This window comes from Phalangium opilio, unplaced genomic scaffold, assembly GCF_054372755.1.
Source record: "Phalangium opilio isolate 3A_F unplaced genomic scaffold, DU_Popi_V2 ptg001421l_1, whole genome shotgun sequence".
Lineage (NCBI taxonomy): Eukaryota > Metazoa > Arthropoda > Arachnida > Opiliones > Phalangiidae > Phalangium > Phalangium opilio.
The window spans coordinates 1,447,742-1,463,479 of NW_028324258.1; the positions used below are offsets into that span (position 1 = coordinate 1,447,742).

General features: G+C 45.3%; 2 non-coding genes across 2 annotated transcripts; both read left to right on the forward strand.

Moving 5' to 3' along the window:
* Positions 1-179: 179 nt before the first annotated feature.
* TRNAY-GUA (transfer RNA tyrosine (anticodon GUA)) lies at positions 180-252 on the forward strand. The gene has a single exon. It is a non-coding gene; the product is annotated as a tRNA-Tyr (tRNA).
* An 806-nt stretch (positions 253-1,058) lies between these two features.
* TRNAY-GUA (transfer RNA tyrosine (anticodon GUA)) lies at positions 1,059-1,131 on the forward strand. The gene has a single exon. It is a non-coding gene; the product is annotated as a tRNA-Tyr (tRNA).
* The last annotated feature ends 14,607 nt before the right edge of the window (positions 1,132-15,738 follow it).

Genomic DNA, 15,738 nt, shown 5'->3' on the forward strand with positions numbered 1-15,738 from the left:
TCCACAATACCTGACGACCATTTAAATTTCGGGCTTCCGTGGCGCAATGGTTAGCGCGTTCAGCTGCTATTCAAAAGACTGGTGGTTTGAGCCCTCCCGGGGGCGGTGTTGTGACGTCTCAGATGTAACATAAAATGTCAGAGTTTTTCCACAATACCTGACGAACAATGAATTTTTGGGCTTCCGTGGCGCAATGGTTAGCGCGTTCAGCTGTAAATCGAAAGGTTGGTGGTTCGAGCCCACCCGGGAGAGGTGTTGTGGGGTCTCAGATGTAGCGTAAAAAGTCAAAACTTTTCCACAATACGTGACAACCATTTAAATTCTGAGCTTCGGTGGCTCAATGGTTAGCGAGTTCGGCTGTTAACCAATAGGTTGGTGGTTCGAGCCCACCCCGGAGCGGTGCTTGGGATCTCAAATGTAACGTTGAAAGCCAAATTTTTCCACAATAACTGACGACCATTTGAATTTGGGCTTCCGTTGCGCAATGGTAGGCGTGTTCAGCTGTTAACCGAAAGGTTGGTGGTTCGAGCCCATCCGGGAGCGGTGTTGTGGGGTCTCAGATGTAGCGTAAAAAGTCAAAACTTTTCCACAATACGTGACAACCATTTAATTTCTGAGCTTCCGTGGCTCAGTGGTTAGCGCGTTCGGCTGTTAACCAATAGGCTGGTGGTTCGAGCCCATCCGGGAGCTGTGTTGTGACGTCTCAGATGTAGCGTAAAAAGTCAAAACTTTTCCACAATACGTGACAAACGTTTAAATTCTGAGCTTCGGTGGCTCAATGGTTAGCCAGTTCGGCTGTTAACCAATAGGTTCGTGGTTCGAGCCCACCCGGGAGCGGTGCTTTCGGATCTCAAATGTAACGTTGAAAGCCAAAAGTTTTCCACAATACCTGACGACCATTTAAATTTCGGGCTTCCGTGGCGCAATGGTTAGCGCGTTCAGCTGCTATTCAAAAGACTGGTGGTTTGAGCCCTCCCGGGGGCGGTGTTGTGACGTCTCAGATGTAACATAAAATGTCAGAGTTTTTCCACAATACCTGACGAACAATGAATTTTTGGGCTTCCGTGGCGCAATGGTTAGCGCGTTCAGCTGTAAATCGAAAGGTTGGTGGTTCGAGCCCACCCGGGAGAGGTGTTGTGGGGTCTCAGATGTAGCGTAAAAAGTCAAAACTTTTCCACAATACGTGACAACCATTTAAATTCTGAGCTTCGGTGGCTCAATGGTTAGCGAGTTCGGCTGTTAACCAATAGGTTGGTGGTTCGAGCCCACCCCGGAGCGGTGCTTGGGATCTCAAATGTAACGTTGAAAGCCAAATTTTTCCACAATAACTGACGACCATTTGAATTTTGGGCTTCCGTGGCTCAATGGTAGGCGCGTTCAGCTGTTAACCGAAAGGTTGGTGGTTCGAGCCCATCCGGGAGCGGTGTTGTGGGGTCTCAGATGTTGCGTAAAAAGACAAAACTTTTCCACAATACGTGACAACCATATAATTTCTGAGCTTCCGTGGCTCAATGGTTAGCGCGATCGGCTGTTAACCAATAGGCTGGTGGTTCGAGCCCATCCGGGAGCGGTGTTGTGACGTCTCAGATGTATCTTAAAAAGTCAAGGTTTTTTCCACAACACCTGACGACCATTTAATTTTTGGGCTTCCGTGGCGCAATGGTTGGCGCGTTCAGCTGCTATTCAAAAGACTGGTGGTTTGAGCCCTCCCGGGAGCGGTGTTGTGACGTCTCAGATGTAACGTAAAATATCAGAGTTTTTCCACAATACCTGACGAACATTTAATTTTTGGGCTTCCGTGGCGCAATGGTTAGCGCGTTCAGCTGTTAATCGAAAGGTTGGTGGTTCGAGCCCACCCGGGAGAGGTGTTGTGGGGTCTCAGATGTAGCGTAAAAAGTCAAAACTTTTCCACAATACGTGACAACCATTTAAATTCTGAGCTTCGGTGGCTCAATGGTTAGCGAGTTCGGCTGTTAACCAATAGGTTGGTGGTTCGAGCCCACCCGGGAGCGGTGCTTTGGGATCTCAAATGTAACGTTGAAAGCCAAAATTTTTCCACAATAACTGACGACCATTTGAATTTTGGGCTTCCGTTGCGCAATGGTAGGCGCGTTCAGCTGTTAACCGAAAGGTTGGTGGTTCGAGCCCATCCGCGAGCGGTGTTGTGGGGTCTCAGATGTAGCGTAAAAAGTCAAAACTTTTCCACAATACGTGACAACCATTTAATTTCTGAGCTTCCGTGGCTCAATGGTTAGCGCGATCGGCTGTTAACCAATAGGCTGGTGGTTCGAGCGCATCCGGGAGCGGTGTTGTGACGTCTCAGATGTGACTTAAAAAGTCAAGGTTTTTTCCACAACACCTGACGACCATTTAATTTTTGGGCTTCCGTGGCGCAATGGTTAGCGCGTTCAGCACTATTCAAAAGACTGGTGGTTTGAGCCCTCCCGGGAGCGGTGTTGTGACGTCTCAGATGTAACGTAAAATATCAGAGTTTTTCCACATTACCTGACGAACATTGAATTTTTGGGCTTCCGTGGCGCAATGGTTAGCGCGTTCAGATGTTAATCGAAAGGTTGGTGGTTCGAGCCCACCCGGGAGAGGTGTTGTGGGGTCTCAGATGTAGCGTAAAAAGTCAAAACTTTTCCACAATACGTGACAACCATTTAAATTCTGAGCTTCGGTGGCTCAATGGTTAGCGAGTTCGGCTGTTAACCAATAGGTTGGTGGTTCGAGCCCACCCGGGAGCGGTGCTTTGGGATCTCAAATGTAACGTTGAAAGCCAAAATTTTTCCACAATAACTGACGACCATTTGAATTTGGGCTTCCGTTGCGCAATGGTAGGCGCGTTCAGCTGTTAACCGAAAGGTTGGTGGTTCGAGCCCATCCGGGAGCGGTGTTGTGGGGTCTCAGATGTAGCGTAAAAAGTCAAAACTTTTCCACAATACGTGACAACCATTTAATTTCTGAGCTTCCGTGGCTCAATGGTTAGCGCGATCGGCTGTTAACCAATAGGCTGGTGGTTCGAGCGCATCCGGGAGCGGTGTTGTGACGTCTCAGATGTGACTTAAAAAGTCAAGGTTTTTTCCACAACACCTGACGACCATTTAATTTTTGGGCTTCCGTGGCGCAATGGTTAGCGCGTTCAGCACTATTCAAAAGACTGGTGGTTTGAGCCCTCCCGGGAGCGGTGTTGTGACGTCTCAGATGTAACGTAAAATATCAGAGTTTTTCCACATTACCTGACGAACATTGAATTTTTGGGCTTCCGTGGCGCAATGGTTAGCGCGTTCAGATGTTAATCGAAAGGTTGGTGGTTCGAGCCCACCCGGGAGAGGTGTTGTGGGGTCTCAGATGTAGCGTAAAAAGTCAAAACTTTACCACAATACATGACAACCATTTAAATTCTGAGCTTCGGTGGCTCAATGGTTAGCGAGTTCGGCTGTTAACCAATAGGTTGGTGGTTCGAGCCCACCCGGGAGCGTTGCTTTGGGATCTCAAATGTAACGTTGAAAGCCAAAACTTTTCCACAATAACTGACGACCATTTGAATTTTGGGCTTCCGTTGCGCAATGGTAGGCGCGTTCAGCTGTTAACCGAAAGGTTGGTGGTTCGAGCCCATCCGGGAGCGGTGTTGTGGGGTCTCAGATGTAGCGTAAAAAGTCAAAACTTTTCCACAATACGTGACAACCATTTAATTTCTGAGCTTCCGTGGCTCAATGGTTAGCGCGATCGGCTGTTAACCAATAGGCTGGTGGTTCGAGCGCATCCGGGAGCGGTGTTGTGACGTCTCAGATGTGACTTAAAAAGTCAAGGTTTTTTCCACAACACCTGACGACCATTTAATTTTTGGGCTTCCGTGGCGCAATGGTTAGCGCGTTCAGCACTATTCAAAAGACTGGTGGTTTGAGCCCTCCCGGGAGCGGTGTTGTGACGTCTCAGATGTAACGTAAAATATCAGAGTTTTTCCACATTACCTGACGAACATTGAATTTTTGGGCTTCCGTGGCGCAACGGTTAGCGCGTTCAGCTGTTAATCGAAAGGTTGGTGGTTCGAGCCCACCCGGGAGAGGTGTTGTGGGGTCTCAGATGTAGCGTAAAAAGTCAAAACTTTTCCACAATACGTGACAACCATTTAAATTCTGAGCTTCGGTGGCTCAATGGTTAGCGAGTTCGGCTGTTAACCAATAGGCTGGTGGTTCGAGCCCACCCGGGAGCGGTGCTTGGGATCTCAAATGTAACGTTGAAAGCCAAAATTTTTCCACAATAACTGACGACCATTTGAATTTTGGGCTTCCGTTGCGCAATGGTAGGCGCGTTCAGCTGTTAACCGAAAGGTTGGTGGTTCGAGCCCATCCGGGAGCGGTGTTGTGGGGTCTCAGATGTAGCGTAAAAAGTCAAAACTTTTCCACAATACGTGACAACCATTTAATTTCTGAGCTTCCGTGGCTCAATGGTTAGCGCGATCGGCTGTTAACCAATAGGCTGGTGGTTCGAGCGCATCCGGGAGCGGTGTTGTGACGTCTCAGATGTGACTTAAAAAGTCAAGGTTTTTTCCACAACACCTGACGACCATTTAATTTTTGGGCTTCCGTGGCGCAATGGTTAGCGCGTTCAGCACTATTCAAAAGACTGGTGGTTTGAGCCCTCCCGGGAGCGGTGTTGTGACGTCTCAGATGTAACGTAAAATATCAGAGTTTTTCCACATTACCTGACGAACATTGAATTTTTGGGCTTCCGTGGCGCAATGGTTAGCGCGTTCAGATGTTAATCGAAAGGTTGGTGGTTCGAGCCCACCCGGGAGAGGTGTTGTGGGGTCTCAGATGTAGCGTAAAAAGTCAAAACTTTACCACAATACATGACAACCATTTAAATTCTGAGCTTCGGTGGCTCAATGGTTAGCGAGTTCGGCTGTTAACCAATAGGTTGGTGGTTCGAGCCCACCCGGGAGCGTTGCTTTGGGATCTCAAATGTAACGTTGAAAGCCAAAACTTTTCCACAATAACTGACGACCATTTGAATTTTGGGCTTCCGTTGCGCAATGGTAGGCGCGTTCAGCTGTTAACCGAAAGGTTGGTGGTTCGAGCCCATCCGGGAGCGGTGTTGTGGGGTCTCAGATGTAGCGTAAAAAGTCAAAACTTTTCCACAATACGTGACAACCATTTAATTTCTGAGCTTCCGTGGCTCAATGGTTAGCGCGATCGGCTGTTAACCAATAGGCTGGTGGTTCGAGCGCATCCGGGAGCGGTGTTGTGACGTCTCAGATGTGACTTAAAAAGTCAAGGTTTTTTCCACAACACCTGACGACCATTTAATTTTTGGGCTTCCGTGGCGCAATGGTTAGCGCGTTCAGCACTATTCAAAAGACTGGTGGTTTGAGCCCTCCCGGGAGCGGTGTTGTGACGTCTCAGATGTAACGTAAAATATCAGAGTTTTTCCACATTACCTGACGAACATTGAATTTTTGGGCTTCCGTGGCGCAACGGTTAGCGCGTTCAGCTGTTAATCGAAAGGTTGGTGGTTCGAGCCCACCCGGGAGAGGTGTTGTGGGGTCTCAGATGTAGCGTAAAAAGTCAAAACTTTTCCACAATACGTGACAACCATTTAAATTCTGAGCTTCGGTGGCTCAATGGTTAGCGAGTTCGGCTGTTAACCAATAGGCTGGTGGTTCGAGCCCACCCGGGAGCGGTGCTTGGGATCTCAAATGTAACGTTGAAAGCCAAAATTTTTCCACAATAACTGACGACCATTTGAATTTTGGGCTTCCGTTGCGCAATGGTAGGCGCGTTCAGCTGTTAACCGAAAGGTTGGTGGTTCGAGCCCATCCGGGAGCGGTGTTGTGGGGTCTCAGATGTAGCGTAAAAAGTCAAAACTTTTCCACAATACGTGACAACCATTTAATTTCTGAGCTTCCGTGGCTCAATGGTTAGCGCGATCGGCTGTTAACCAATAGGCTGGTGGTTCGAGTCCATCCGGGAGCGGTGTTGTGACGTCTCAGATGTATCTTAAAAAATCAAGGTTTTTTCCACAACACCTGACGACCATTTAATTTTTGGGCTTCCGTGGCGCAATGGTTAGCGCGTTCAGCTGCTATTCTAAAGACTGGTGGTTTGAGCCCTCCCGGGAGCGGTGTTGTGACGTCTCAGATGTAACGTAAAATATCAGAGTTTTTCCACAAAACCTGACCAACATTTAATTTTTGGGCTTCCGTGGCGCAATGATTAGCGCGTTCAGCTGCTAATCGAAAGGTTGGTGGATCGAGCCCACCCGAGAGATGTGGTGTTGTGGGGTCTCAGATGTAGCGTAAAAAGTCAAAACTTTTCCACAATACGTGACAACCATTTAATTTCTGAGCTTCCGTGGCTCAATGGTTAGGGCGTTCGGCTGTTAACCAATAGGTTGGTGGTTCGAGCCCATCCGGGAGCGGTGTTGTGAGGTCTCAGATGTGACGTAAAAAGTCAAGGTTTTTACACAATACCTGACGAGCATTTAATTTTTGGGCTTCCGTGGCGCAATGGTTAGCGCGTTCAGCTGTTAACCAATTCTAGAGGGCCGGTAGGCCCTTCTAGATAAGATCCCACACCCTCCCGTAATGTTAAATGAAAATTCACAGATTTTCGCCGATTTTCCCATAGGAATAACATGGGGTTTTTGGTGCTCCTGTACATCGAATCATTTAAAAACTAAAGCGAAGTTACGTTTCGGAATACTTTCAAATTAACCAGTAACTATTTAAGGTGTGCCTTTTTCAAGTTTCATGAAAATTAATTAAGTCTAAGCATGTTAATTTAATTAAAATTGTAAGTACCTCAAAAGATTATTCTACAGCAGACGACGCTAATTGTTCATTACTCTAAAGTAGACGACGCTCATTTGCCATTTCACCGCCTTGAAACTTTAACTTGATATTTTTCAATAAATATAACACTATATTTATTAAAAATTTCTCTGGCGGGTCTAATTTTCGTTTAATTATGTGTCTCGGTTGAAATTCTATACTAAAGATACCTTTTTAATTTATATTTTAGATGTTAGTTTCGACCAAGGCTTAAGTTGGCTTACTTAGGCCATGGATTTATAATAGAAGCTTACGCTTCATGGATATTTCACTGTAGCCTTCAGTAAGGCATTTTGATTTTAAACAAATTTATGTCATAAAAATTCGCGCTGATGACGTAGAAATTGAGGCAAACTTTTTTCTTTTGGTGCGCGTGCGCGCGCGTTTTTCAAAAAATAATTTCGCGCGCGCTAGTAAAAATTAGAACTCGATCACGTGAAAAACTTCAACCCCCCCTCTGAATTTGCCTCAAATTTTACGTCACAAACGCGCGTGCCAGGCTGGTACTATTTCAGACGAGGAATAAATGTTGTGCGCGTTTTAAGGTTAGTGAAATATCCAGGAAGCGTAAGCTTCTATTATAAATCCATGCTAAGGCAGACTATTGAGTGAGTCTATGCAATGGGTGATTGTAAAAGCTTGGAAGCAGTGTTGGAAATAAGGATTTTTCTAAAACTGGACCTGTTTAATTAAAAAAACTGGCCACGGTGCCACTCACTGTAAACGTACAAGGGCAGTGAACGCAATGTCATGGATAATTGCAATCGTAAAGTGGACTGTAAAAGATACGGCTTTGATAGTTTAAAAATCGTGGCAGGATGTTGGTTTTGAAGTTGACTATAAAGCTCGGGTTCTAAAACGAATTGTGAGCCGTATCTTAAAAGAATTAGTAGAAGTGTAGAACCATTTTTAACCTCGTCCTAGAAGTGAAAAATTTAGCATTTCAGGCAAGAAATTGTTTTATAATAGATTAATACAAATGCAGACTGAAGGAACAGATATTATTTAAAAAAGGACTTGGTTTGCCCAAGCCAAAAAAACGAAACGATAAGAGTTTTTTCCAGTTGACTGAAGCGCGGATATTTTATTTTTCTATATAATTTTAAAGACAATCCGTATTTTACTACTCTTTAGAATTTAATTCAATCTCCTGATTTTACTGGTAATGGATTTATTTCCTATAAATTAATTGATATAAAAAAATACTTATCTCAGATTTTTCAACAACAATTCCATTTTCGTAAAATTTTATCATGAACAAGTTGGGAAAACCAAAATATTACCTCTCCGAGTCTAGAGGTCTACTACTACAAACTTATTTACCTAGATATGGAATTATTTCTCTTTTTTGAAGTAAAAATTTACGAAATATTGAAGCAGTATTCCAAGCATAGCGAATATACAGTAAAGCAGACGACATTTTACATCCAATAAGGATAAATCTTGGACATATGGAAATCAGTCAATGGGGAAAAAACAGGAAATGAAGTCTACGCTTCAGCTGTTTACCGTATATTCTGATAGCTACATTCACAACTGGTTTGCAGTGTAAACACTATCGTCTCGTCTCACCTCAACAATATTCTTAGTTTGCCAACATGAATGTTAACGTTAAATAACACCAAAGCTATATTGTAGCTAGACGCACTAATAGTCAATGCGCACCATAAAGAGAATATAATGTATGTAGGTACTACCCGTTTACCATTAGCCCTTTTACTATTCTAATTGCCACCATGATCTTTTCTTCTATTATAAAATCTTAACCCGATTATTTAAGAGTGTATTTAATTTTCGGCTCACACTGAACCGTTGATGTCTCTTCATTTCAGACACGAAAATCAAAGCCCAAAGTTTACTTCACCTCAGGCCTCAATTATATACTCTTTGTTTCACTAAGCCTATTGCGGATAATGCTTGATATACCCGCCGGAGTCTCAGTCTTAATTTTCTTCATGAAATCACTAAACCAAGGATTATTCTATATACAGATGTAGTATAGCTTAAGTAATATATAAACAGCCATTTCAAATAACAATATTAAAAAAAATCTTTGGAAAATCGAAATGAAACAGAGCTTTAAAGCTAAAAAAGTACTAAATGCATCATAATTACGAAAAATACTTCCACATATTCACTTTATATTATGGAAAAAGGGAATATTATGGTTCTGTATGATTTCTTAACACATCAACACAAGGCTAACTGCTAACGCGACGCACTAGTGTAAAAATGGACGGACACACACAGACAAAAGCATAGACTGCTTTTTAACTCTTTCCGTATTAATTTTGAGTTGAGAAACAAGATTATCTTAAATATTAAAATAAATATAATTAATATTAATTATTTTTTTCGTTAGTTGTTCGCCTTATTGAGCGTTACATCGTTTTGATAAAGATCAATTAAACATTCTTGAGAGACTTGACTATTATTGGCGTTTGAAATGAAGCATACGCCGGTTGCTCCGCCTTATTCAAATAGGTAGTATATAAGGGTTTCGAATCGCAGCTATAGATAAGAACAGCGCAATTGCGTGAACCTTTGGTGGAAGCCCCACCATTGGGAGGCCAGACGTTTCTCGTAACCCTGGCCGATCGCCGCGTATGTCTTAACCTTAACGATGATGATGGAGTAGAAGCCAGGTGTACAGACTGGTGTCCATGTGGGATGGACATAGAGCAGATGACGGTGGTGATTAGAAGCCAGGTGTACAGACTGGTGTCCATGTGGGATGGATAAAAACAAAGACCAGAAGATGGTGGTGTTAGAAGCCAGTAAGTACAGACTGGTGTCCATGTGGGATGGACATAGAGCAGATGACGGTGGTGATTAGAAGCCAGTGTGTACAGACAAGTGTTCATGTAGGATGGACAAAGACCATAAGAGGGTGGTGATTAGAAGCCAGTGTGTACAGACTGGTGTCCAGGTTGGATGGGCATAGACCAGAGGCTGTTGGTGTTAGATAGGCAATGGAGTAATAGACTGTAAGTGTAATACAATTTTCGAAATTTCCGGAAATTGAGAACACGTTTGCTCCGATTTGAAAACTGCGAACGCGGTCCCCTGGGGTGTAAGTCAATAACAACAGACAGACACACACACAGACACGTCGAAATTAGAACCTCTCCGTGACATACGTCACTCGGAGAGGTAAAAATCTGAGATAAGTAATTTTTTATTTCAATAAATTTATAGGAAATAAATCCATTACCAGTAAAATCAGGAGATTGAATTAAATTCTAAAGAGTAGTAAAATACGGATTGTCTTTAAAATTATATAGAAAAATAAAATATCCGCGCTTCAGTCAACTGGAAAAAACTCTTATCGTTTTGTTTTTTTGGCTTGGGCAAACCAAGTCCTTTTTTAAATAATAGGTTAGTGGTTCGAGCCCACCCGGGAGCCGCGTTGTGGGATCTCAAATGTAACGTAGAAAGCCAAAGTTTTTCCACAATACCTGACGACCATTCAAATTTTGGGCTTCCGTGGCGCAATGGTTAGCGCGTTCGGCTGTTAACCAATAGGTTGGTGGTTCGAGCCCACCCGGGAGCAGTGTTGTGGGATCTCAATTGTAACGTAGAAAGCCAAAGTTTTTCCACAATAAGTGACGACCATTTAATTTCTGAGCTTCCGTGGCTCAATGGTTAGCGCGTTCGGCTGTTAACCAATAGGTTGGTGGTTCGAGCCCATCCGGGAGCGGTGTTGTGAGGTCTCAGATGTGACGTAAAAAGTCAAGGTTTTTCCACAATACCTGACGAACATTTAATTTTTGGGCTTCCTTTGCGCAATGGTTAGCGCGTTCAGCTGCTATTCTAAAGACTGGTGGTTTGAGCCCTCCCGGGAGCGGTGTTGTGACGTCTCAGATGTAACGTAAAATATCAGAGTTTTTCCACAATACCTGACCAACATTTAATTTTTGGGCTTCCGTGGCGCAATGATTAGCGCGTTCAGCTGCTAATCGAAAGGTTGGTGGATCGAGCCCACCCGAGAGATGTGGTGTTGTGGGGTCTCAGATGTAGCGTAAAAAGTCAAAACTTTTCCACAATACGTGACAACCATTTAATTTCTGAGCTTCCGTGGCTCAATGGTTAGGGCGTTCGGCTGTTAACCAATAGGTTGGTGGTTCGAGCCCATCCGGGAGCGGTGTTGTGAGGTCTCAGATGTGACGTAAAAAGTCAAGGTTTTTACACAATACCTGACGAGCATTTAATTTTTGGGCTTCCGTGGCGCAATGGTTAGCGCGTTCAGCTGTTAACCAATAGGTTAGTGGTTCGAGCCCACCCGGGAGCCGCGTTGTGGGATCTCAAATGTAACGTAGAAAGCCAAAGTTTTTCCACAATACCTGACGACCATTCAAATTTTGGGCTTCCGTGGCGCAATGGTTAGCGCGTTCGGCTGTTAACCAATAGGTTGGTGGTTCGAGCCCACCCGGGAGCAGTGTTGTGGGATCTCAAATGTAACGTAGAAAGCCAAAGTTTTTCCACAATAAGTGACGACCATTTAATTTCTGAGCTTCCGTGGCTCAATGGTTAGCGCGTTCGGCTGTTAACCAATAGGTTGGTGGTTCGAGCCCATCCGGGAGCGGTGTTGTGAGGTCTCAGATGTGACGTAAAAAGTCAAGGTTTTTCCACAATACCTGACGAACATTTAATTTTTGGGCTTCCTTTGCGCAATGGTTAGCGCGTTCGGCTGTTAACCAATAGGTTGGTGGTTCGAGCCCAACCGGGAGAGGTGTTGTAGGGTCTCAGATGTAACGTAATAAGTCATAACTTATCCACAATACCTGACAACCATTTAATTTCTGAGCTTCCGTGGCTCAATGGTTAGCGCGTTCGGCTGTTAGCCAATAACTTGGTGGTTCGAGCCCATCCGGGAGCGGTGTTGTGAGGTCTCAGATGTGACGTAAAAAGTCAAGGTTTTTCCACAATACCTGACGAACATTTAATTTTTGGGCTTCCGTGGCGCAATGATTAGCGCGTTCAGCTGTTAATCGAAAGGTTGAAGGTTCGAGCCCACCCGGGAGAGGTGTTGTGGGGTCTCAGACGTAGCGTAAAAAGTCAAAACTTTTCCACAATACGTGACAACCATTTAATTTCTGAGCTTCCGTGGCTCAATGGTTAGCGCGTTCGGCTGTTAACCAATAGGTTGGTGGTTCGAGCCCATCCGGGAGCGGTGTTGTGAGGTCTCAGATGTGACGTTAAAAGTCAAGGTTTTTACACAATACGTGACAACCATTTAATTTCTGAGCTTCCGTGGCGCAATGGTTAGCGCGTTCGGCTGTTAGCCAATAAGTTGGTGGTTCGAGCCCATCCGGGAGCGGTGTTGTGAGGTCTCAGTTGTGACGTAAAAAGTCAAGGTTTTTCCACAATACCTGACGAACATTTAATTCATGGGCTTCCTTGGCGCAATGGTTAGCGCGTTCGGCTGTTAACCGAAAGGTTGGTGGTTCGAGGCCAACCGGGAGAGGTGTTGTAGGGTCTCAGATGTAACGTAATAAGTCATAACGTATCCACAATACCTGACAACCATTTAATTTCTGAGCTTCCGTGGCTCAATGGTTAGCGCGTTCGGCTGTTAACCAATAGGTTGGTGGTTCGAGCCCATCCGGGAGCGGTGTTGTGACGTCTCAAATGTAACGTAGAAAGCCAAAGTTTTTCCACAATACGTGACGACCATTTAATTTCTGAGCTTCCGTGGCTCAATGGTTAGCGCGTTCGGCGGTTAACCAATAGGTTGGTGGTTCGAGCCCATCCGGGAGCGGTGTTGTGAGGTCTCAGATGTGACGTAAAAAGTCAAGGTTTTTCCACAATACCTGACGAACATTTAATTTTTGGGCTTCCTTTGCGCAATGGTTAGCGCGTTCGGCTGTTAACCAATAGGTTGGTGGTTCGAGCCCACCCGGGAGCGGTGTTGTGGGATATCAAATGTAACGTAGAAAGCCAATGTTTTTCCACAATACGTGACGACCATTTAATTTCTGAGCTTCCGTGGCTCAATGGATAGCGCGTTCGGCTGTTAACCAATAGGTTGGTGGTTCGAGCCCATCCGGGAGCGGTGTTGTGAGGTCTCAGATGTGACGTAAAAAGTCAAGGTTTTTCCACAATACCTGACGAACATTTAATTTTTGGGCTTCCGTGGCGCAATGATTAGCGCGCTCAGCTGCTAATCGAAAGGTTGAAGGTTCGAGCCCACCCGGGAGAGGTGTTGTGGGGTCTCAGATGTAGCGTAAAAAGTCAAAACTTTTCCACAATACGTGACAACCATTTAATTTCTGAGCTTCCGTGGCTCAATGGTTAGCGCGTTCGGCTGTTAACCAATAGGTTGGTGGTTCGAGCCCATCCGGGAGCGGTGTTGTGACGTCTCAGATGTGACGTAAAAAGTCAAGGTTTTTCCACAATACCTGACGACCATTTAATTTTTGGGCTTCCGTGGCGCAATGGTTAGCGCGTTCGGCTGTTAACCAATAGGTTGGTGGTTCGAGCCCACCCGGGAGCGGTGTTGTGGGATCTCAAATGTAACGTAGAAAGCCAAAGTTTTTCCACAATACCTGACGACCATTTAATTCTTGGGCTTCCGTGGCGCAATGATTAGCGCGTTCAGCTGTTAATCGAAAGGTTGAAGGTTCGAGCTTACCCGGGAGAGGTGTTGTGGGGTCTCAAATGTAGCGTAAAAAGTCTAAACTTTTCCACAATACGTGACAACCATTTAATTTCTGAGCTTCCGTGGCTCAATGGTTAGCGCGTTCGGCTGTTAACCAATAGGTTGGTGGTTCGAGCCCATCCGGGAGCGGTGTTGTGACGTCTCAGATGTGACGTAAAATGTCAAGGCTTTTCCACAATACCTGACGACCATTTAATTTTTGGGCTTCCGTGGCGCAATGGTTAGCGCGTTCGGCTGTTAACCAATAGGTTGGTGGTTCGAGCCCACCCGGGAGCGGTGTTGTGGGATCTCAAATGTAACGTAGAAAGCCAAAGTTTTTCCACAATACCTGACGACCATTTAATTCTTGGGCTTCCGTGGCGCAATGGTTAGCGCGTTCGGCTGTTAACCAATAGGTTGGTGGTTCGAGCCCATCCGGGAGCGGTGTTGTGAGGTCTCAGATGTGACGTAAAAAGTCAAGGTTTTTCCACAATACCTGACGAACATTTAATTTACGGGCTTCCTTGGCGCAATGGTTAGCGCGTTCGGCTGTTAACCGAAAGGTTGGTGGTTCGAGCCCAACCGGGAGAGGTGTTGTAGGGTCTCAGATGTAACGTAATAAGTCATAACTTATCCACAATACATGACAACCATTTAATTTCTGAGCTTCCGTGGCTCAATGGTTAGCGCGTTCGGCTGTTAGCCAATAACTTGGTGGTTCGAGCCCATCCGGGAGCGGTGTTGTGAGGTCTCAGATGTGACGTAAAAAGTCAAGGTTTTTCCACAATACCTGACGAACATTTAATTTTTGGGCTTCCGTGGCGCAATGATTAGCGCGTGCAGCTGTTAATCGAAAGGTTGAAGGTTCGAGCCCACCCGGGAGAGGTGTTGTGGGGTCTCAGACGTAGCGTAAAAAGTCAAAACTTTTCCACAATACGTGACAACCATTTAATTTCTGAGCTTCCGTGGCTCAATGGTTAGCGCGTTCGGCTGTTAACCAATAGGTTGGTGGTTCGAGCCCATCCGGGAGCGGTGTTGTGAGGTCTCAGATGTGACGTTAAAAGTCAAGGTTTTTACACAATACGTGACAACCATTTAATTTCTGAGCTTCCGTGGCGCAATGGTTAGCGCGTTCGGCTGTTAGCCAATAAGTTGGTGGTTCGAGCCCATCCGGGAGCGGTGTTGTGAGGTCTCAGATGTGACGTAAAAAGTCAAGGTTTTTCCACAATACCTGACGAACATTTAATTTTTGGGCTTCCTTTGCGCAATGGTTAGCGCGTTCGGCTGTTAACCAATAGGTTGGTGGTTCGAGCCCACCCGGGAGCGGTGTTGTGGGATATCAAATGTAAAGTAGAAAGCCAATGTTTTTCCACAATACGTGACGACCATTTAAATTCTGAGCTTCCGTGGCTCAATGGATAGCGCGTTCGGCTGTTAACCAATAGGTTGGTGGTTCGAGCCCATCCGGGAGCGGTGTTGTGAGGCCTCAGATGTGACGTAAAAAGTCAAGGTTTTTCCACAATACCTGACGAACATTTAATTTTTGGGCTTCCGTGGCGCAATGATTAGCGCGTTCAGCTGTTAATCGAAAGGTTGAAGGTTCGAGCCCACCCGGGAGAGGTGTTGTGGGGTCTCAGATGTAGCGTAAAAAGTCAAAACTTTTCCACAATACGTGACAACCATTTAATTTCTGAGCTTCCGTGGCTCAATGGTTAGCGCGTTCGGCTGTTAACCAATAGGTTGGTGGTTCGAGCCCATCCGGGAGCGGTGTTGTGACGTCTCAGATGTGACGTAAAAAGTCAAGGTTTTTCCACAATACCTGACGACCATTTAATTTTTGGGCTTCCGTGACGCAATGGTTAGCGCGTTCGGCTGTTAACCAATAGGTTGGTGGTTCGAGCCCACCCGGGAGCGGTGTTGTGAGTTCTCAGATGTGACGTAAAAAGTCAAGGTTTTTACGCAAAACCTGACGAGCATTTAATTTTTGGGGTTCCATGGCGCAATTGTTAGCGCGTTCAGCTGTTAATCGAAAGGTTGGTGGTTCGAGCCCACCCGGGAGAGGTGTTGTGGGGTCTCAGATGTTGCGTAAAAAGTCAAAACGTTTCCACAATACGTGACAACCATTTAATTTCTGAGGTTCCGTGGCTCAATGGTTAGCGCGTTCGGCTGTTAACCAATAGGTTGGTGGTTCGAGACCATCCGGGAGCGGTGTTGTGAGGTCTCAGATGTGACGTAAAAAGTCAAGGTTTTTACACAATACCTG